This window comes from Mya arenaria, chromosome 9 (assembly GCF_026914265.1).
Source record: "Mya arenaria isolate MELC-2E11 chromosome 9, ASM2691426v1".
NCBI classification, from domain to species: Eukaryota; Metazoa; Mollusca; class Bivalvia; order Myida; family Myidae; genus Mya; species Mya arenaria.
Window position 1 is genome coordinate 20972625 of NC_069130.1, and position 25074 is coordinate 20997698.

The window sequence follows — 25074 nt, forward strand, 5'->3', positions numbered from 1 at the left end:
ATTACTACCATAATACAGTTTTCCTATTCATAGTGTACGTATACAGGAATATTAATGATATTTAAGAAAACATGGAGGACAACATTCCAATTAATCAATATAAAGATTTGTAACTGCCCAATTTGATTTTTAGAATCAAGTCATGTAGCACACGTAAAATCATAAAAAGCATAAGAGCTTGTTACGGTTTATACAGACACCAATTTAACAAATGTATACATAAAAACAAACAGTTTCAAGATAATGGCTTTTAGGAATATCACGAATAATGGCATCTGGCAAGTAACCAGATTTCTCTTGTACAAATCATAACAAATATTCAATTGTGCCGCTGAAAGATAGATATAAAACGAATAATCATTTTAAAATGTGTTTTAGTGGTAGCAGATGGATTGAAGGTTGTCTGTAGAATACACATTTCTAAGTGAAACACGCTCAGAAAATGCCTAAGAAAAATATGACATAAGGATTGTATATTTACAAACCGTTCCATATGTGGTGATAATCAGCACGCTGTTTCTTCCAGACGAGGACGTCATTAAAACAATAACATGTGATACGGATAAAAATCATTCCAATATATATGCAAAAAGCTACAGAAACATGCTCAGTAGCAAAAAGTTTAAACATTAACCCGGTTTAGTGGCAATGGGCAATGCAAAAGACATAGAACACAAATTCACAAACAAGAAACACACCAAACCTAAAGAGAGCTGCAACATTTCTGCGACCGTTGCTTATCTAACAACTCATTCAAACATAAATACTTATAAACCCCAAAATCAGAAAAACAAAAATAAACTTTATGATATTACATTATTCTTTTAAGATGCATAGTCTTTAAATCACAAGCAACCTGCTGTCTGAAACTGTCAGTAACTTCATCACGTAACCATTGTACAAGAAAACTTGCGACTTGAATCGCACCAAAATCACAGTCAGCACACACATACGAACAATGTACTTCCGGGATTTAAATTGCAGCGAGTTTGTTTTACAGTGTTTCAAAAGAATGCAAAGAGAGCTTAACACGATTTAGAATGTTAGGTAGAATTTCTAAATATCCTAAACACATTTTATTCGTTTCTTATACTTTTTTTGGAATGCAATGCAATGTCAACATGCTGCCAATTTCTTGTCCCAAGGTTATTATTCCGGAACTATCACATTTCTCAGTTAAGTCCCAAAAGCATTCATTGGATGAACACAAACTGTATTATGTCAACACTATTAGATTTGCTTTCACAAAATATAGGTGTTTTGTTTGTCCTTAATGATCCACTCTTTCCCGTGCATATACTCCAGCCAACTGCTCCCAAATCCATGTTTCTATTTTGCATTGGGGTATGCAAAATTGCATCTGATCTGATATGTAGATGTATACAAAATAATGAAATGCTGTCGGTATTTCATTAGCCATTTATAATAGGCAAGTGCTGATGCAAGTGTAAGGATGAATAATTTAATCATCATCTATTTAAACCCCAAGTGAACTCCTATGTCCACATTCCCTAACATCTTGAGCTTAAGTTTAGGACTCATACTAAGAAAACTATTTATTGTGTATACTAGGTTTTATCCCGTAGCCTCTTAAGAGTGTCATTTACCATTACAATATTATGTACAAGGCTAGAACCTGTAGTTTCCATTGCATTCATAATTGAAAACACACCTAGCAGCGTGACAAATATTATGGTAAACATTGTTTCTTTGAAACGTACCCGAAACAATTTAAAATACAAGTACTTAATAGCAATATTTCTAAAATGTAATAGTGTGTTAACAAACATTTAGTGCCCAAAACGGTCTGATTAAACTACTTGGCTCATTCGACAATACATATAGTCAATTATTCATTTTTTATTTCATGCATGAATTCTTGAAATTCTACTTTAAATTTCGACAGGCAAATTTTGAGATCAATTATTCTGATGCATCATTAAAATTGGTATGTTACCGGAATGATAGCGACCCTTTGTAATATTTTATACGAATTAATACCTACATATTCTAACAGATGTTATAGTGCTGAAGGATGTATGCAAAACGCGTTGAAATTATTTTGCAAGAGAAATGCACTTGAATTATTCTGTCGGAATTGTGAATAGCAAAAATTCCAAATTGTAACCGTGTGTTAACAAACATTTGGTGCCAAAAACCTTCTGATAAAACTACTTGACTCCTTTTACAATAATATAGTCAAAGATTGGATTTTTCTTTCAGGCATGAATCTTTTAAGAACGTCTTCAAATCTCACTTTGAACCTGTACTTGCAAAGTCAGAGATCACTTATTTTGATGCATCATTTAAATAGGTATGTAGACGAGCCTGCGGAATAATTGATACGAATCTGTATGTTTACAAATATGATGACCTATAGACATAACATAAGGAAACACCGCATATTCAAATGTTTCATTCATACTTTACATCTATTTGGAATAATCCAAACTAGTTAATCATATTGATTTTTCTAAAACAAATGCAGCATTTGGTGCCAGGAAATGTCATAGACGTCACAACCATACCTTTTAACAAGAATAATACTTGCCTCTTGCTAAATTATATTAACCAGGTACACAATTCATGAAATGTTACTTTAGAATCCTTGTGTTTCCAAGAATAGAACTGCTTTATTCATGACTCATTCCAAAGAGGGTCTGTGATAATAGAGCAGTTATTGATCTCCCAGCTGTTCTAGTTCTATTGGAACATGCTACCGGTATTGCATCCAATGCAGTTAAATGATGTCTTGGGAGTCGCACAAATTAACCTGCATGATCATGATAATTAACGTTTTTAGGTCCTTGATCGTACGTGATGGTATGTTTCAAATGTAGTGCATTAGCTATATACGTGTAAATATATGTAACTAATTGTTCTTTAGAAACATGTTCTCTTCATAATTAAAATAAATGTCCATGCGCATAATTGGTCTTAATGATAATGGCATAGGACAGTTGATAATAGAATTAAAAGAAGGTTACAATGCACTCAGTTCCTGGCATCTTAGATATGTTAGTGTTGCTATTGTCTCAATCTTGGTCAGAAGTCGCAGTAAATTATTGGTAATTATTTCAGTAGATTCGAATAGGTATAATCAATATGAGATTACTTGCAAAGCGACTCAAATATGTATTTTATAACGTATCAATACATCTTTCGGATAAAGGGCTCAACATCTCACGCAATTTTTAGATTGGTTAACTTATGCTATTTTCAACTAAAAAACGCTTTTAACAATCTAGTCGTTGCTTAAGTATAATGGACACTTAAGTGATGCTATCCAATATCGCTCTGCCCACGCTTCTCGCTCCAGATCTAACACAATAATGTAACAACGTGTGATTCAATATGAACGCTCAATCTTTCTTGGTACCATTTTTAGATAAAGACGTCAATATGCCTTCAAACGCTGAACACGGATAGGTATACAATTCGATAATATGCGATTAGCTTTAAGAAATTGTAGATTACTTTTAATTGTGAAGCAGACGTATTTCAACATGTATCTCGAAGGTACAATTACGTGAATTTATAAATACTGATATTTAAACAATATAATCATACAACGGCACGACGAAAGCTATAATTGGTTATGTTCAACTTACGACAAATGGGTAGAACCACTAAAGTTAAGATAATGGAATGTAAACTAGGATTGATATTATAATATATTATAATAAAGTTTTAGTATTCATATAATTCATGCACATAAATATGTGATAATCCAGGAATACTTGGAGGATATCATTCTAATTAATCATTATAAAGATTAGTACCGTGAAAATTAGCTTTTATAACCCAGCCAAGTAGCACATGTACAATCATAAGAGTTTGTTATATACAAACATCGATTAAACAAATGCATACACAATAACAAACAATCTCAAGATAATGGTTTATAAAAATGTCATGAATTATGGCATCTGGCAGGTAAGCTGATAGTAGATGTAATAACTCGTACAAATCATAACAATCATTCTATTGTGCCACTGTTAGAGCCAAGAATATAAAACGATCAAACATTTCCAAAATGTTTTAGCGATAAGAGATGGAAATGAAGGTTGTCTGTAAAATGCAAACAAACAATTTGACGAGAATTAAACAATCTTGTGAAACATAATTTCCGTTAGATCTGTTTACGCATTTCGCAATTGTATTTATATGCCCTTAATCTGTTTGTGTTTGTAGTCGGACATACAGTCGTTTTATAGTTGTAAGTATATGTATTTTGTTTTATCTATATGACGTAATTTAGCCGAATTTTAAGTGAACACTTTCGGAAGATGCATGGGACAACCATTGCAAAGGCTAAGATATTTTGAAACAGTAACCAATAAGGTGTAATAAGCTGGCTGCTTCTGCAATACGAGGACGATATCAATAAACAAAAAATGTGATACCGAGAAAAATGCCTCCAATCCAAACAAAGAGTTGCAGAATTATTGCGACTGTCGCTTATAAGTCGATACCTCATTCAAGCATAAACACATAAAAAAACAACGTTTCCTACTTAAACAGCATTATTTCACGTGGAAATTCTATAAAACACAAGCAACCTATTGTCTAAACTTTTAGTGACGTAGAAAGTAGGTATATCATCATTTGTTTTATTAAAACTGAATACACTAAGGACTGTTATCGCATTTAGAGTGTATACTATTTTAGAATACTAAGTGTCGACACAAAACTATTGTACAGATGAATGACTTGGCTATGACAAAATCATTAGTCAACACACACATACTAACCAGGTTCGTCCGTGCTTTGACGTAAAGTTTTGAAAGCTTTTTTAGTCTTTCAAACTTTTGCTTTCATGCACGGCTCGTTAAAGAGAAATAAAGAGATCTTGATTAAATAGTCGAAAAATTAATTCTACCTGATATTCTTATAACACAAACCATTAAGAATCTCTCGTGACCCTCATGCAAGTGAAACCTTATCGTCGTTATGTCTCCATAACGCCACTACCCTAAAACCTGTTTTAGTACTGCCATTAAAGCTAAAAAATAACCATACATAGCGTTAACATCCGGACGTCTTCATTTTTGTTAAATCAGGTCTACACATTTTAACTATCTCTAGTATTTGAACATATGACATGGCATACAGTTTGCACAAGAGTGATTAATTTATCCTTTTATATCAATGTAAGACAATCAAAATATATATGATATAATATAAAATGCATGAAAATAAATCACTTCCTGGTACCGATTTTAGATCATGACGGCACGTTGTTGCCAATAGCTGAACATGTTTTAGAATGCCAGAGTTTCTATAAGCCATATAAGCACATATTTTTCGTTTCTAACAAGTTTGTAGAATACATTTTTAAACAATAGCCTCGAAATTAAATCATAATGTATTATCCAAATGCTGCATGTTTTAAATAATTACACATTTTCTCTCGCAACTTTCCAGATAAAGGTATAAATAATGGTGAAAGCTTAAATACAACGTCGCTCTTATCCAGTCCCAAGGTAGTTATTACAGCTGTATAACATTTCTCAGTAATGGCCTCAAAAAATCTTTGGTTGATCACAAATTGTATTATATCATTACAATAAGATTTGCTTTTACCACCTATGGGTCTTTTGATTTTCCTGAATGTTCCACTGTTTTCCTTCCAGTCCTCAATCCAACCTAATCAATTGCTCTAAAATCCATTTTTCTATTCTGCATAGGTCGGTTCAATATTTGACTATATTGCAAGAGGTAAAATATTATCAGGCCACCAAGACTTCGTTAATATTTGAATACAAAATGTGATCTTCATAAGGCTTTTATTTCTAGAAAGTGTTGGTGCAAGTCCTCATAAAATATTTTCAGCCAAAGAGAACTCCTGGGTCATATTCAGTATCGTCTTGAACTTGAGACTCAGGGTCAGAAAACTGAATTCTTAAATGTTTCACAATCTATAATAATATAATTTTGACAACATACTTATCTATGAACTGTTCAATGACAGAACGGGTAATTTGTGACAGATACAGCATTTTAACCGTGTTTGCTCCTGAATTAGGATTTTAAAGGACAACTAAAGTTATGCTTCGCTGAACTTTGAATAGCAATAATTGAAACTTGGGACCGTGTGCTTACAAACACTTGGTGCCAGAAACGTTAAAAAAAAAACAAAAAAACTTTCGCTCTTTCTACAATATATACAGTCACCTACTTACGAACAATGCATCCAATTCCTTTGAATATCTATAAATTATTTATATGATTAAAATATTCATACTTGATTAATTCCGTTCAGAATGGAGAATAACGGAATAGGTCAGTCGCAAATATAGGATAATGAGGATGACCGATGAGTAAAGTAACTGAAACTGACCGAGTGCTTACACTACATAAGAGTGCTTAAGAGTGATCTCTTGCCTCATTTGACATATGTAATGAATATTTAACTGAGTAACAATTTCAATTAATTACTGATTCGCTACATGATTTAAAAAACACAATAATACAGCTTTGATACAAGTTGGTATTGTTATAATGGGGTGAGATACGTGAAACAGGTAAAACTATTAAGAAAAAAGCTTCTTACAACTGTTCAATAGTTTATCCAATGATAAACAATCTCAGAACTACAGAAATAAACACAATTACTCCTTAACATCATGAATAATGACATTTGGCAGGTAAGGTGATTTATCTTGTAGATATAATGATTGTGTACAAATAATAATACTCATTGAAATGTGCTGATGAAAGACTCGAGAATGGAAAACGAATAAACATCCTTACCTCAAAGTCTTTCTTCCGAGCTTTCCGGAGATGGCCGAGAAGCTACAATTGCTCCAACATGTGTTCAAGGGATAAGAGAAGGAAATGATAATTGTTTTTAATATGCGCAAGAATTGCTCGAGTAATAAACAACTTTGTGAATCATAAATTTGCATAAGCCCCAAGAATTGGCACTTGTGTGTGTCTGTTACGTAGAAAACGACCAAGTGATAAAGCATCGGAAATATACGCTTGTATGATATACATGCGGACGATACGTTACATCTGTTTTCATAATTTATCATGGCTATATCTTGTTGGCTATGATTGCGTGGAAACAACTACTTTATTGCCATTAAATGTCGTTCTCTTCAACACGTTTAACAAGTAAATAGACTTGCCTCTTACCAATCATATAAGTCAGTAAAAAGATACAAACCAGGTACCGTGATAGTTAGTTAAGCTTTTAAATTTGTTTTTAATGGATGGATCATTTTAGAGATAGTAATTGATAAGAAATATGTAATTGATTGCACTTGTTGATTACTACTGAAAGAGCGCAGTACCAAAACTGTGAACGGAGAGCCCCTTTATGGTTGTATAGAATACTTGTCAAACGTATACTTATTACCATGCCAGCATAGTACATTATTTATACAAAACATGCTTCAATGTTAATGAATTAATCCTGATCTATAAAATAATTCGAAAGCAATGCACATAAGTAATTCTTTGAAAGCCATAAACTCCGGACTTTTCCATGCTGGCCTAAAACATACTTTTAAATTATTCGAAATCTATACACAGGAAACTCTCTTACCACGCATTTAAATACGGACGTTAAACGAATCTGGTTTGAAAATACTCGATCTCAAACAGAGTAGGTAGTTCGTAACTCCTTTTCAAAATGCATTCCCATCCAGTTTTCACAGTACTGTTTCACTGCTTAAAACTTACTACGAGTTAAGTATTGTCGCTAAATTATAACTATTTATGTTCGTGCTTGGTTTCAGATTCACTTTATGACGTCACACTGACATCAAATGCTGACCATGTTTTTTAATGACGCATACATATTTATAATCGTATCACTATAATTGTTGTTGTAATCTTGAAAACATCTACGATGCATAGAATAAAGTAGGCAGTTCTTTATCTATGCACCATACCTGTATATTACAAACGATTTAACAATCTCTGATAAACCTTTAGACCATAGGGCTCCATTAATTAAGAAATTTTCCGTAACTTCAATCATCTTAAATCTGTTTTTTTAAGTCACATATTAAAATACATTGATTTTTGTTATATTTCTCAAATTCGTGTTCATTTTCAATGTTGGCTAATGTTCAATTTACACAAATATATAGAAAACGCATAAAGCTATGACACTAAGATATTTCAATTTACGATTAAAATCTGATAAGATATTTTATTGAAACGCCTCTTATGTCCAATGAATGTAACTTGACATCCATTACTTGTAGAGTCTCTTAACATGCAGCTTTCACATTAGTCTTCCGATCCTCATATAGCAATTGCAATTCTATGCATTGAAATTAAAGTTCATAGTTGGCACAAATCGTATTGTCCAGGCTTCGGGACCTGTATTCCCACGCTATTTCTGAATTCCAATAGTTTTCCAATGCGCACGATTCAAGTAAAATAAATGCTTTATGTCGAAGGTTTCTGTAAAATTTGCATCTTTATTTCAATGTTTTTTTCTTGAGTTTAAGATATCATCTGCAGTCTATCATTATTAAAGCTGGCTGCATCTGAAATAAGATAACATTTTAAAGTGCGTTTTGTAGAAACCGAATATCTGTCTCTGAGAAATATGCACAATCAGCCCGAAACGAATTGCAAGCCTTACGACAGTCTACACTTACCGGAAATCAGACACCTGTGATGCTACTACTAGCATCATATACACTGAAAGGTTTTTGTCGGGGGGTAAACAAGTAATATCAAAAAAGGAAATTTTCGAAACTGCTCAATATTTTAGATTTGATACGTTTAAACCAGACAATTTTCTTTAATGAATCTACAGATTGTGATAAATATCATCTGAAATTAATTAAAAAAGACATTGGTTTAAAGTCGCAGTAATAAAAGTCAAATGCATTATAGTGTAGGGGTTCTTCGGAATCACAAAATACATACAAAACAGGAATACAGTTTAATTGAAACTCTTAGATGACAGTTATGATAAGTGGAACACTGATAACTGTGTTTGGCATTGAATGAATTAATCTGTATTTTATTATTTTTATTAAAAAATCCGCTTGTACACTGCTAAAGAATTACTTGGAAACAGTCCCTGATTTTTTATACGAGTGATATTTGCACACAATTCAGAACAGAATAAATTGAATACAACTCATTGTGAAAACTGCCTGAGATGAAGACCTTGTTAAGCAATGTAAGTATTATTATACATTGTCCGATTACAATAAGAAGTAGCAACATAGCTAAGATTAAAACTTACATTTTCAGGAAATGAGATCGCCTATCCGACTTCAAAACATATTACTTTAAATCGTAAAAGCTCGCAGTTTTACAATTAAACAGATATGAAGTCATAGTTGGCTTTCCAGCTTGCAGAAAATAGGCGGTATTAATGGTATGTTGTAAGTTTATTCAGCGACTGTGTCATAAAGTTTGAGTGTTTTAAACGGCATAAGAGTAAACCCTACTTTTCCTGTCAATAGAATCGCCTATTGGTCTTCAAACCCACCCTTAATTTTTCAGAATTGAAACTAAACTACTAAAATGAGACAAAACTTGGTACCCCGCCTGGTGAAACTATTTTTAGTAAGTTGAAACGTATTCTGTAAATGTTTAATGGCTGAGCAGATTTCGCCCACTTCGCTCGCTCCTCCCTTCTTAACCCTTCATGTTTTACACCATTTGTTCTGACTATATAAAAATATCTATATCAATGTTTTCCAGTAGAATCCTTTCAAAGTAATTGACGCCGTGTGGAAACGCGGCGTCAGTATGAAACACGTTTCAAATATGTACCAAGAAGGGTCAGGTGATCGAAATGGATCAGCCAACATTATTATTGTTAAATAGAACTATAAAATATGTTTGATAACTAACAACTTTTATAAACATACAGATGTATGAACTGATTAAAGAAAAAAGAAACATGAAGATACAAAACACGTATATCTGTTACCGTTATTACAAACCGTTGGCCACATTTAATGGTTATTTAAAAACTTGTTCCCAAACTCGTAGGCTACGGTTTGTTAATTGTTGGTTTAGGAACCTTAGGACCCGATTTATCAAACCTCCAAAAAGAAGCTTCGGATAATGTTTGGCTTGAAAAATTGTTTTCTTTTGGAGCGTACCTAGCATGAAATGTTGTAATCTAAAATGAATTCAGTTTTTAGATAATTAATGTGTTTCAAAACGTTTCGTGGAAGTGTTATTACTTTAAAATATCATTTAATTCATAAATATTCCAAACAAAAAGAAACAACAGGTAAATACGGCAGCACAGCGAAACTCTTTCCCAACGTTAGACTATATGACGCATCTAGAAATAGTTCAACTTACAACAAATGGTAAGAACTAATTAACTTAAGAGAAACGACTAAGCACTGTAAAATAACATTGATGCCATATTACAGATTTCCTACTGATAGTGAACTTTCATGGGAATATTAATGAAAATGTTGGAATACATGGTGGAAAACATACTTATTTATCAATTACAAAGAGTAGTTATCGTCCAATTAATAATCCAGCCATGTGACATACATTATGTCAAATCAAAAGAGCTACATATATCAATTAAAACAATATATACACCATAACAAACATCTGAAAAAAATGGCTTCTTAAAATATTGTGATTAATGACATGTGACAGGTAGCCTGATTTCTCTAGCAGATGTAATAACTCATACAAATCATAACAATTATTGTATTGTGCCGCTAAAAGACCCACGACTAGAAATCGAATAAACATTTCCAAGATGTGTTTTTAGCTAAAGAGATGAAAATTAAGGTTGTCTGTAGAATACACGTATAACTATGAAGAGTTATAGATAATCAAGTGAAATATGAGTTAATAAGCTCTGCTTACTCATTTTGTAATTTGTATGTATATGACTATAATCTGTATGTGTTGTAATCGGACATACAGTCGTTTATAAGCCTAAGTTTATGTTTTTGTTGTATCTGTATGACGTAATTCAGCAGAAATCTAAGAGATACAATTTCCTTAAAATACTAGAAAAAATTGCATTGACTCGGATAAATATAAAAAAATTTTTATTAAAATATGGTAAATACTTCGCTGTTTTTGCAATAGGACGACATTACCATTAAACGCAAAGATTAAAAGATTGTTATCGGAAATAAATGATCGATGTTAAAGTTCTAGTTTATATCCACATGACTCCAACCATTAAGGATCACTATTGCAATACAAAGCAATGCGTCATTGAGCACTTGACCACAATCCCTAATACGGAATCAACCGATTTCTGCAAGATGACAAAAAATATTACGAGTATAAAAAATATTTTGCTTTCAAATATTGCATTCTGATTTCATTACACACTCATAATTAAAAACAATTGACAAACTTAATCATATTAATTCATCCTAGGGCCACTACCCTAGTCAAACAAAAGTCTTACATAACATTAAAAATCCGAACGTTACTTATGCTTGAAAAACAAACAGGTCCACACATTCCCTATCTATAACGAGTATCTAAATGTATTCCATACAATTTAAACAAAAGTGATTTATTTATCCTTTCAAATCAATATACAACAATCAATATTAATGCTATAACATGAAAGGCAGTTAAACATGATGATTATTGCGCATTGTAGTCGAAAGCTGAATATGGTTTAGACTGTCATGTACAAATGTATAATATCATAAGCGCTAAATAAACGTTTCTTATAAATTTGTATAAAACATTTCACACAAAACGTTCACAATGAAAACGAACATGCTGCACATTTTCCAATGTTTACACATTTTCTGTAGAAAATATAAAAAGGGCAGTTCTAATTCAAGTATCAACAATATTAAGCGTTCAAATACAACGTTGCTTTTATCCGATTCAAATGAGGTTATTGCTATCTCAAATACAACGTTGCTTTTATCCAATTCCATGATGGTTATTGCAGAACAAATGGTCACTCTCCATTCAGATGACATTTAAGAAAAATCTGAAACATTGGGCCCCTCTCCATTATGATGACTATAGAGTAATGTCTGACGCATTTGGTCACTCGCCATTCCTCAAATGCGATTGTCAGAAATTACTTAAGTAATAAGAATGGAGAGTGACCAAAATGGTCAGACATTACTCTGAAGTCATCAGTATGGAACGGGTCAGTATTTGGTATCCGACACTTTCAATATAAGTCATATGAAATAAATCTTGACTTGAATACATAGATAACACAAATTGTTTTTGATCGAATGAGAACTTTGTATTATTTACAACAATAAATTTATGAGACACGTGAAACAGGTAAACCAATTAAGGAAAAAAAGCTTCTAACAAATGTTATATCGGTTATACAATGACAAACAATCTGAGAAGAACCAAACAAAACACACACAATTCCTTCTTAACATCATGAATGATGACAACTGACAGGTGAGGTGATTTATCTTGTAGATCTATTGAGTATGTGCAAACCGTGTACAAATATAACAGTCATTGGAACTTGCTGCTGAAAGACTCCAGAAGGGAAAACGAATAAACATCCTTACCTCAAAGTCTTTCTTCCGGGCTTTTTGGAGATGGCTGAGTAGCTACGGTTGCTCCAACATGTGTTCAAGAGATAAGAGAAGGAAATGAAAAATGTTTGTAAAATGCGCAAGAATTACTCGAGTAATCAACAACTTTGTGAATCATGATTTGCATTAGTTCCAAGAATTGGCATTTGTGTGTGTGTGTCTGGAACTACGACTCAAAGAATACACTTAAGTAGGCAGTTCAATTTCTAAGAACCCTACATGTATATCACAAACTATTTAACAATCTCTGATAAACCTTGAGACCTTAGGGCACCACCGTTTTACTGAAGGATGTTATCTTCAATTATCTTAAATCTGTAAAAACGGCACCAATGACAATACATCGATTGTTTTTACTTCGCCAACTTCTTGTTCATGTTGGCTAAATTTCAAGGTATTGAGATAATTTCAATTTACGACCAAAATCTAAGAAGATCTTTATTGAAACGTCACCCATGTCCAATAAATGTATCTTTACATCTATGACTGGCAGAGTTTCCTGACATGCAGCCTTAACATAAGTCTACAAATCCTCATAAAACGACTGCAATTCTACGCATTGAAAACCACCCTGAAGTCTTTAGTTGGCGCAAATCGTAGTGTCGACGCTTTGGGAACTGTATCCTCACGCTTTTTCGGAATTCTAATATTTTTCTAATACTCATGAATCAAGTGAAATCAATGCTTTATGTCTAAGCTTTCTGTAAAATTTGCATCATTTTTTTTTAATGTTCTTTCTTGAATTTAAGAAATCATCTGCAACATTATTGAGGCTGACTGTATCTGAATTTAGATAACAGATTAAAGTAAATTTAATGAAAAAAGAGAGCGCATTTTGCAGAAATCTCAATATCTGTCTCTGAGAAATATGCATAATCAGCCCGAAACGTATTGCAAGCCTTGAGACTGTGTCACTTACAAGAAAACAAGCGTCTGTGAGGCTACTTGTATCAGATAGCCTTAACGGTGATTGTTAGGGGTAGTGATGGGGGTAATCAAATCTTTTAAAAATAGCGAATGAGTTCATTCGATTTCATTTTGAACACTCATAAATAACATAAGCCTGACATTTTCTCAAAAATATGTAATAAAAGTCAGACTGTTTGACTGCATAGTAAGAACTTATTTGCGTTGTTTGGTTGTGCACTTCAGTTGAACACTTCTGTTTCAGCTTTGAAGCCGGGCGACAAATCATACATGTCTGTCGAAAAGTAGCTAGGTACATATGAACGGTACTTGTAGCACCGTCCAAAAACTGTTCCACATTTTACCCTTATTGGTACGTTTACACTGGATTATTTGCTTTAAATACTTAAAGATGTAGTAAATATGATATGAAAGAAACTTGAAATGTGAGAAAAGGCGCAGTAGTAAAAGTTGTATGCATTCTGTTAAAGGAATTTCTCGGTATCACACAATACATCCATATCATGAAGACAGCGGTGTGGGTTTAACTGAAACTCCTTATTGCCAGTTATGATAACTGTAACACTGGCAACTCCATTTGTCACTGACTGGATTAATATGTATTTTATTTGGATGAATCATTTATTTATACTCTTTTAAAGAATTACGTGGAAACATTCCCTGATTGTTAAAATGACTAATGATGCGCACAATGCAAAACAGAATAAAATTGAATGCAAATTATTTAGATATCCTCTTTTGAAGAATTACTAGGAAACAGTCCCTAGTTTAAATGAATGATTTTGCAAACAATTCAGGTCGGAATAAAATTGAATGCAAATCATTGCAAAAACTTAAGTTAGGCATTGTTAATCAATGCTAGCATTTCCATGGAATGTCAGATTATTGAAAAAAATAACAATAAAAAGTGGTATCAACATTGATTAACGGAATGAATTGCATAATTGATGTTTAAGGACATCACACCAGCCCAGGTGCGCTCATATCCCCGTAAATGTCATTTATCACGCAATTCATTACTTATATCTACAACAATAGTTTATTATTTCTTTCCATGATTGTTAAAAAAAAAAAATTCATTTAAGAAAACCTTGCAGTTATTTTTTTTCACCCATCCTATCAACAGAACGACCCAACCGTAACCGGAAACAGACACAATGCTATTTGAAAAAAATAATCAAATTGAATAATAAACACTTTTCACCCTTAAAATGAAACGCTTATGATAACACCATAAATAAACACTTTTAAACGTGTTGATTAAAGTTTTCTCGGCCTGTTAACTCAAACAATAACAATATTAACATGTCTTTTATTTATATAAAACGCGCTAATTCGCGATCCGAACATATCCGATGATGTTGTGTTAATCATAAAATATTCGCTTTTGCCGATAAGCCGTTCATTTAAGAAGTTTGAAGTGTAAATAGTATAACCTACATATCCAGCCAATGAGATATCATATTTGACTGCAAAAAGTACCCCGCTTATTCGAAAAGACTTGAAGTTTAACAATGTATTAGATATTACGTCATAGTTTGGTTCCTCGCTTGCAGAAACCTAGTCATATATATTTTGTACACTCTTAATGACTCTCTTCACTCGCTCCAACCTTCTTACTAATTAAGCTTTACATATTGTTTCCCATTAATTGTATGAGAAACGGTAATGATACTGAGATTTAATTCGATTCTCACTAATAGCCATTTAATACGTTACCAGCCATAAAATCCGATATCAGCTGTGCTAAAAACTGTAAATTACGTGCATAAGACAACAATACTTACATACACTCAACAACCTCATGTTTCTTACATATCAATTGAGCATATTAGAAGGCCCGTAAGAATTAATGGTATTTATTTTTATTCAGTGAATGTGTAATAACGTATGTCTTTGTGCTTTAAATGATTTCACTTATAAACTACTATATCTGCCGATAAAACCGCCTATCAGCCTTCAATAAGAATATTGCATAATCTTTTAAAAACGAACTGAGAAGTTATGTCATAATCTGGTTCCCCGTCTGATGAAAATATGTTATGATTGAGGTCAGTTGGAACCAGTTCCCTTAATTCCTACTGACTAAGAAGAATGCGCGCTTGCTCGATCCGTCCTTCTTAATCCTTAACATTTTACTCAATAAGATTTAACTATTATTCATTATTCCATATTAATGTTATCCAATAATATGGAAACAATTATTTATTGAAACCGGGCAAACCTAAGAGTAAATGTATCCGAGAATATGCATTGTAATTAAATTATCGTATATTAGTTGAAATTGTGAACAAAAGTGTTTCAATATGGTTCTTGAAGGAATTATTACCTGAATTCATACAAATTTATATTCAATTAAAATCATCATACGACTGCGCGACAAAAAAATCTTGGTTATAGTTCAACTTACGACAGATGGTTAAAACCACTTAATCTAAGATAAATGAATGTAAACTAAGGGCATTTTTGTTGATACAAAGCTAATTTCACTTTTGGTTTCAAGGGTTTCGTCGGTTTTGAAATATGTTTCAAAAGTGTTGCATGAAGTAATAAATGCGTGGTTTTGTGGTTTTCTGTACAATTTTAAGAACATGGCGAAGCTTGTGCATGTAGCCATCACGTCAAATTCTAAACAAAAACGATACAGTAGATGGTCGTGTGCCTGTTTTACTTGAATAAAGTTGGATCACTGTACGCCATGCTGGTTTTAACTAGGTTTCGGATGAAACGAACCGACGAATCAACCTCCGTAGGTTTTTTGGATAGTTTTCAAAAATCAGTTTTGATTTTCGTAAAAGAAACTATAAAACTGGTTTTCATTTTATTTGAAGCTGTTATACACAGTTCGTGAAACCGATGTTAAACCAAAACCAAACACCCTAAGATTGACACCATACTATAGTTTACTATTTATAGAGTCCCTGCAAAGGAATATTGATAATATTTAAGGTAAACATGGAGGATAAAATTCTAAAAATCATTTCTAAAGATAAATAACTTAATAAGTAATTTTTTGCTTTTATAATTTAGCAATGTAACACATGAACTCATAAGAGCTTGTGATATTTCATAAAAAACATTTAACAAATGTATACATAATTGTGTACAATTGATCCCAAGAGAATGGCTGATAGAAATGTCATGACTAATGGCATCTGGGGCCATGATTACGAACAGTCTCAAGTCCCAGTCTAGACTCAGACTCAGAAAAGCATTTATATAAAGGAACAAAAAATCATATTTATTTCATTTCTTTTACAACAATGTATGTAAATAAAGGTAAAACATTCAAATATTAATATATTTCAACAAATTTTACCATCAATACTCTGATAGAAGGAAAGTTGCAATGAAATGAAGTTTTGCCATAATGAGTCTTGAGTCTGAACTGAGACTTGAGACTGTTCGTAATCACTGCCCCTGGCAGTTAACCTGATTTCTCTAGCAGATGTAAAACTTACAAATCATTGATTCTATTGAACCGCCAAAGGACCCAAGAATATAAAACGAATTAACATTTCCCAAATGTGTTTTAGTGATACGAGATGGAAATGAAGGTTGTCAGTAGAAACCACATTATTTATAATTTTTTGGGTAATAGACGTACTTGTAAAACAAGTTGCGTTAGCTCTGTGCACGAATTTCAGAATTTGTATATATATGACTATCGAATGTACGGATTTGCAGTCAGACCCAAAGTCGTTTATTAGTCTTAAGTGAATGAAGTTTTATCCATATGATGTTATTTAGCAGGTAATACAATTTTCTTAAATACATTGGTTATATATTGCAATGGCTCGGATATACACACCGTATTAAATTGGGGGTAAAAAGTTTTCTGCAATTCAAAGACGTTATCAATAAACACAGCATCTGATACGGGAAAACACATTTGAAATCGACATATCATTTGACAAACTGCTGGGACCATTCTTTATCAGTCGTTAACACATTCAAACAGAAATACCTTTAAACAGTTTTTGTTATCTTTTGAAACAGTGCATACGTAGCATGAAATGTTGAAGTATTAGAAGATGCATTCAATTTTAAGATAATTTATGTGTTCCAACACGTATCGTATAGTTTTCCTATTCATAGTTTACGTGTTCATGAATATTAATGATATTTAAGAAAACATGGCGGACAAAATTGAAATTAATCATTATATTGATTTGCAACTGTCCAATTTGACTTGAATAATCCAACCATGTAGCACATGTAAAAACATAATAGCTTGCTATAAGTTATATAAACATCAATTAACCAAATGTATACACAAAAACAAACGAGTTCAAGAAAATGGCTTTTAAGAATATCACGAATAATGGCATCTGGCAAGTAACAAGATTTCTCATGTACAAATCATAATAATTATTCAATTGTGCCGCTGAATGATAGACATAAAACGAATAATCATTTTAAAATGTGTGGTAACAGATGGAATGAAGGTTTTCTGTGGAATACACATGTCTAAGTGAAACACGCTCGGAAAATGAATGAGAAAAATATAAAATAAGGTTTGGATATTTACAAAACCGTTACTTATGTGGTGATAATCAGCACGCTGTTTCTGCAATACGACGACGTCATTAAAACAACAACATGTGATACGGATAAAGATCATTTCAAACTTAAAGAGAGCTGCAACATTTCTGTGACCGTTGCTTAATTAACAGCTCTTTCAAACAAAAATATTTACAAACCCCCCAAACGACAAAAACAAAACACAAAATCTTTCTGATATTATAACATCAATCTTTTAAGACGAATAGTCTTCTAAACACAAGCAAACTGCTGTCTGAACTGTCAGTAACTTCAACACGTAACCATTGTACATGAAAATGACTTGGCTCGCGCCAAAATCACAGTCAGCCCACACATACGAAAAAGGTTTGAGTGAGATAGACAACAACATGTTTACGAAATAATGGTACAAGGAAATTGTGCTCTTTCATTAGGCTTACATAATACATAAATGTTGGTGTAAGTGTAAGAATAAATACTCATAAACTATGTTCAGATTAATTTATCCTTTTATATCAATGTAAGACAATCAAAATATATATGATATAATATAAAATGCATGAAAATAAATCACTTCCTGGTACCGATTTTGGATCATGACGGCACGTTGTTGCCAATAGCTGAACATGTTTTAGAATGCCAGAGTTTCTAAAAGCCATATAAGCACATATTTTTCGTTTCTAACAAATTTGTAGAATACATTTTTCAAACAATAGCCTCGAAATTAAATCATAATGTAATATCCAAATGCTGCATGTTTTAAATAATTACACATTTTCTCTCGCAACTTTCCAGATAAAGGTATAAATAATGGTGAAAGCTTAAATACAACGTCGCTCTTATCCAGTCCCAAGGTAGTTATTACAGCTGTATAACATTTCTCAGTAATGGCCTCAAAAAATCTTTGGTTGATCACAAATTGTATTATATCATTACAATAAGATTTGCTTTTACCACCTATGGGTCTTCTGATTTTCCTGAATGTTCCACTGTATTCCTTCCAGTCCTCAATCCAACCTAATCAATTGCTCTAAAATCCATTTTTCTATTCTGCATAGGTCGGTTCTACATTTGTCTATATTGCAAGAGGTAAAATATTATCAGGCCACCAAGACTTCGTTAATATTTGAATACAAAATGTGATCTTCATAAGGCTTTTATTTCTAGAAAGTGTTGGTGCAAATCCTCATAAAATATTTTCAGCCAAAGAGAACTCCTGGGTCATATTCAGTATCGTCTTGAACTTGAGACTCAGGGTCAGAAAACTGAATTCTTAAATGTTTCACAATCTATAATAATATAATTTTGACAACATACTTTCTATGAACTGTTCAATGACAGAACGGGTAATTTGTGACAGATACAACATTTTAACCATGTTTGCTCCTGAAATAGGATTTTAAAAGACAACTAAAGTTATGCTTCGCTGAACTTTGAATAGCAATAATTAAAACTTGGGACCGTGTGCTTACAAACACTTGGTGCTAGAAACGTTAACGTTAAAAAAACCCAAAAAACTTTCGCTCTTTTTACAATATATACAGTCACCTACTTACGAACGATGCATCCAATTCCTTTGAATATCTATAAATTATTTCTATGATTAAAATATTCATACTTGATTAATTCCGTTCAGAATGGAGAATAACGGAATAGGTCAGTCGCAAATATCGGATAATGAGGATGACCGATGAGTAAAGTAACTGAAACTGACCGAGTGCTTACACTACATAATAGTGCTTAAGAGTGATCTCTTGCCTCATTTGGCATATGTAATGAATATTTAACTGAGTAACAATTTCAATTAATTACTGATTCGTTACATGATTTAAAAAAAACACACAATAATACAGCTTTATATATATAAGTTTGTATTTTTATCAACACCATGTGGGATGAGATACGTGAAACAGGTAAAACTATTAAGAAAAAAAGCTTCTTACAACTGATCAATCGTTTATCCAATGACAAACAACCTCAGAACTACAGAAATAAACACAATCACTTCTGAACATCATGAATAATGACATTTGGCAGGTAAGGTGATTTATCTTGTAGATATAATGATTGTGTACTAATAATAACACTCGTTGAAATGTGCTGATGAAAGACTCGAGAATGGAAAACGAATAAACATCCTTACCTCAAAGTCTTTCTTCCGAGCTTTCCGGAGATGGCCGAGAAGCTACAACTGCTCCAACATGTGTTCAAGGGATAAGAGAAGGAAATGAAAATTGTTTGTAATATGCGCAAGAATTGCTCGAGTAATAAACAACATCATGAATTTGCCTTAGACCCAAGAATTGGCACTTGTGTGTGTCTGTTACGTAGAAAACGACCAAGTGATAAAGCATCGGAAATATACGCTTCTATGATAATTATACATGCTTACGATACGTTACATTTGTTTCCATAATTTGTCATGACTATATCTTGTTGGCTATGATTGCGTGGAAACAACTACTTTATTGCCATTAAATGCCGTTCTCATCAACACGTAAGCGTTTAACAAGTAAATAGACTTGCCTCTTACCAATCATATAAGTCAGTTACAAACCAGGTACCGTGATAGTTAGTAAAGCTTTAAATTTGTTTTTGATGGATGAATCATTTTAGAGATAGTAATTGATAAGAAATATGTAATTGATTGCACTTGTTGATTACTACTGAAAGAGCGCAGTACCAAAACTGTGAACGGAGAGCCCCTTTATGGTTGTATAGAATACTTGTCAAACGTATATTTATTACCATGCCAGCATAGTACATTATACATACAACACATGCTTCAATGTTAATGAATTAATCCTGATCTATAAAATCATTCGAAAGCAATGCACATAAGTAATTCTTTGAAAGCCATAAACTCCGGACTTTTCCATGCTGACCTAAAAACATACTTTTAAATTATTCGAAATCTATACACAGGAAACTCTCTTACCACGAATTTAAACACGGACGTTAAACGAATCTGGTTTGAAAATACTCGATCTTAAACAGAGTAGGTAGTTCGTAACTCCTTTTCAAAATGCATTCCCATCCAGTTTTCACAGTACTGTTTCACTCCTCAAAACTTACTACGAGTTAAGTATTGTCGCTAAATTATAACTATTTATGTTCGTGCTTGGTTCCAGATCCACTTTATGACGTCACTGACATCAAATGCTCACCATGTTTTTAATGACGCATGCATATTTATAATCGTATCACTGTTATTGTTGTTGCAATCTTGAAAGCATCTCAAAGAAAACACTAAAGTTGGCAGTTCGATTTCAAAGCACCATACATGTATATCACAAATTATTTAAAATCGCTGATAAACCTTTAGACCCTAGAGCTCCGTTATTTAAGGAATTTGCCGTAACTTCAATCATCTTAAATCGTTTTTGTAATTCACATATGAAAATTCATCGATATTTTTTTTTTATATTTCTCAACTTCGTGTTCATTTTCAATTTTGGCTAATATTCAATTCACACGAATATATGCATGCAGTTATGACACTAAGATAATTTCAATTTACGATTAAAATCTACTAAGATCTTTATTGAAACGTCTCGCAGGTCCGATGAATGAAGCTTTACATCCATTACTTAATTCTATGCATTGAAAATCGCCCTGAAGTCCTTAGTTGGCACACATCGTATTGTCGACGCTTTGGGACCAGTTTTCCCCACATCATTTCGGAATTCCAATATTTTTCCAATGCTCACGAATCAAGTGAAATTGATGCTTTATGTCTAAGATTTCTGTAAAATTTGCATCATTATTTCAATGTTTTTATCTTGAATTTAAAATATCTTCTGCAGCCCATTATTATTAAGGCTGGCTGCATTTGAAATGAGATAACAGGTTTTAGTGAATTTAGTGAAAAAAGAAATCCCATTTTGCATAAACCTCAATATCTGTCTCTTAAAAATACATTATCAGCCCATAACGCATTACAAGCCCTTGGACCGTGTCACTTCCAAGAAACCAAGCGCCTGAGAGTCTACTTGTATCATATACACTGAACAGTTTTTGTTTGGGATTGGGATGGGGGTAATTCAAATATAAAAATAGCATATGAGTTCATAAGATTTTATTTTGAACACTCGCAAACAACTTGTTATCAGCTTGATATTTTCGGGCAACAATTGATGCATGCCTGTCGAAAAGTAGCTGGGTACCTATTAACGGTACTTGCAGTACCGTCCCAAAACTGTTCAACTCTTTAGACTTATTGATACGTTTAAACTGGATAATATGCGTTAAAACACTTACAAATGTAATGCATAAGAAATGAAACGAGTTTGAAAATAAATAGGGAAAGGTGCATTAGTAAAAGTTAAATGGATTCCGCTAGAAGGGTTCTTCAGTATCAAACAATACATTTATATCATGGAGACAGCAGTGTCGGTTTAATTGAAACTCTTTCATATACGGTAATGATAAGTATAATACTAGCAACTGCATCTGGTACTGACTGGATTTATCTATGTTCTATTAGAAAGAATCATTCAGATATTCTCTGTTTGAATTACTAGGAAACAGTCCCTGTTTGTTAAAATAAGTGATTTTGCGCACAATTCAGAACAGAATAAAATTGAATGCAAATTATTCAGATATCCTCTCTTGAAGAATTACTTCGAAACATTCCCTGGTTTTTTTAAATGAATGATGTTGCAAACAATTCAGCTGGAATAAAAGTGAATGCAAATCATTGCAAACACTTAAGTTAAACAATGCTAGCATTTCCATGGAATGTCAGATTATTGGAAAAAATAGCAATAAAAAGGTGGTATCAACATTGATTAACGGAATGAATTGCATTATTGATGTTTAAGGACACCACACACTTTAACCAGCCCAGTTACGTTCATTTCCCTGTAAAAATGATTTATCCCGCAATTTATCACCTATATTTACAACAGTAGTTTATGATTTATTTCCGGAATTGTTAAAAAATACTATTTTATTAGCAAATCCTCCAATAATCCTCCAATAATTCTTTTTTCGCCAAACCTGAAATGATAATTACCCGACCGTAACCGGAAACAGTTCGTCATATAACGTCACAATAACAAGGGATTTTTTTATTTCTACAAAAACATTTAAACGTTTCATTAAAATGCTTATGACAAAAATACATTTATCAAATAATGAATTAACTTCGTGGCCCACTTACATAAAAATAAAAAGATACATTTTCAATTTAAATTAAATCGCGATTATTCGCGATCCGAACATATCCGAACGTGGTGCGTTAATCGGAAAATAATTGCAATTGCCGAAAAGTCGTTCTAATATTAATGGAATGGAATTTGAGGAGTGAATATTAGATCATAACCTACATTTCTAGCAAATGAAACACCCTATCCGAGAGCAAAAAGTACACCGCTAACTCGATAAGACTTGCAGTTTTACAATTTAATAGATATGACATCATAGTTTGAAACATTGCTTGCAGAAACCCATTATCTATATTTAGTACACTGTTAATGATTGCCTTCGCTCGCTCCTACTATCTTTACCATTACACAATCTGTTCTTACATTGATCCAATCTCGAATAACACATATTGTTTCCCATTAATTGTATGAATACGGTAATTATAATGTGGTTTTAATTCGATTCGCATTTATTTCCATTAAATACGTTACAAGCTATAAACTGTTATATTAATTGTGCGAAAAACTGTAAATTACGTTCATAAAATAACAACACTGTCATACATTTTAAAACCACATGTTTCTTTCACATCAATTTGGTATATCATAAGGCCCGTAAAAATGAATGGTTATGTGTTATTATATTCCGTGAATGTGTTATTACGTATGGCTGTTAGTTTTTAATGGTATTTGAGAATAACCTACTTTTCCTGTCAAAAACATCCTCTATCGGCCTTCAAAAAATACCACGGTTAATCGTTCAGAATCAAAGTTAGACAAATTCAGTGAAACCTGACGTCATTATTTGGTTCCCCGCTTTATGAAAATATGCGGTAACCTTAGTCAGCTGGAACATATTCTGTATATTTAAACACGGCATGTTTAAAATATTTCTTTGTACAAGAGTCATTATCATTTGAAATTGGGCGTACCTTACATTAAAAGTTACAATCCGAGAATAGGCATTTAGTTTTAAGATTTTGTTAATCAGTCTAAATTATGAAGAGTGTTTAGACGTGTTTGTATGAAGAATAGTTGTTTCAATCTATCATTTAAATCTAAATGAAGCCAAACTAGCGTATGGCTGCACGGCGAACAATTTTTGCAAACGTTGGAAGATGTTCAACTAACTACTAATTACTAAAGCAAGATAAATGACTACGCCTTTTAAACTAACATTAATATCATAACATAGTAGTACTATAAATACAATTAGTATACGGGGATATTAGTGATAGTTTTGAAATACATGCAGGTCAACGTGCTAAATAAACAATTAAAACGATAAGTAAACGTCCAATTTGGCTTTTATAATCCAGCTAGCAGCACATGAAAAATCTTCAGAACATTTTTTATACAACGTCAATTAAACAAATGTTACACAATAACAAACAATCTCAAAAATGTCATGAATAATGGCATCTGGCAGGTAGCCTGATTTCTCTTGCAGATGTAATAACTCGAATATATCATAACTAGTATTGTATTGTGCCGCAGAAAGACACACGAATATAGAACGAATAAACATTTCCAACATGTGTTTCAGTGATAAGAGATGGGAATGGAGGTTGTCTGTAGGATACACATAATACTTTGTTGCGTTATAGACGATCCTGTTAAGCATGAGTTGCGTTACGTCCGTTTAAGCATTTCTACACGACCTAATTTAACATATTTCTAAGTAAAAGAACTTCGAAAATTGCGTGGGGAATACATGACTTACGGCTCTAATATTAAAAAAACAGTTACTTTAATGTGATAATAAGCTCGCTGTTTCTGCAACGTAGAATTGATGACGCCATCAATAAACGGCAAATTTGCTTTAATCATTCGAAAACAAAATAAAAACTGAAAAATTCGTTTGACCTTTCCTATCTGTCGAAAAAAACACATTCTCAAACCTAAATGCTTCCGATGTTTGTAATAACATCATTCTCTCCCGCAGGATATTCTCTAAA

General features: G+C 32.6%; 1 protein-coding gene across 2 annotated transcripts in view; it reads right to left on the reverse strand.

Moving 5' to 3' along the window:
* The window catches only part of LOC128202994 (ADP-ribosylation factor 1-like), a 66426-nt gene extending 45494 nt beyond the window's left edge, over nucleotides 1-20932 (reverse strand). The window contains exon 1 of one of the 2 annotated variants that reach the window (XM_052904214.1): nucleotides 20908-20932. The gene's annotated coding sequence lies outside the window, so the exon portion shown is untranslated. Of the gene's footprint in view, nucleotides 1-7555; nucleotides 7958-20907 lie in introns of those variants that run through there. The other variant, XM_052904211.1, reaches the window with a different exon arrangement.
* Between the last annotated feature and the right edge of the window lie 4142 nt (nucleotides 20933-25074).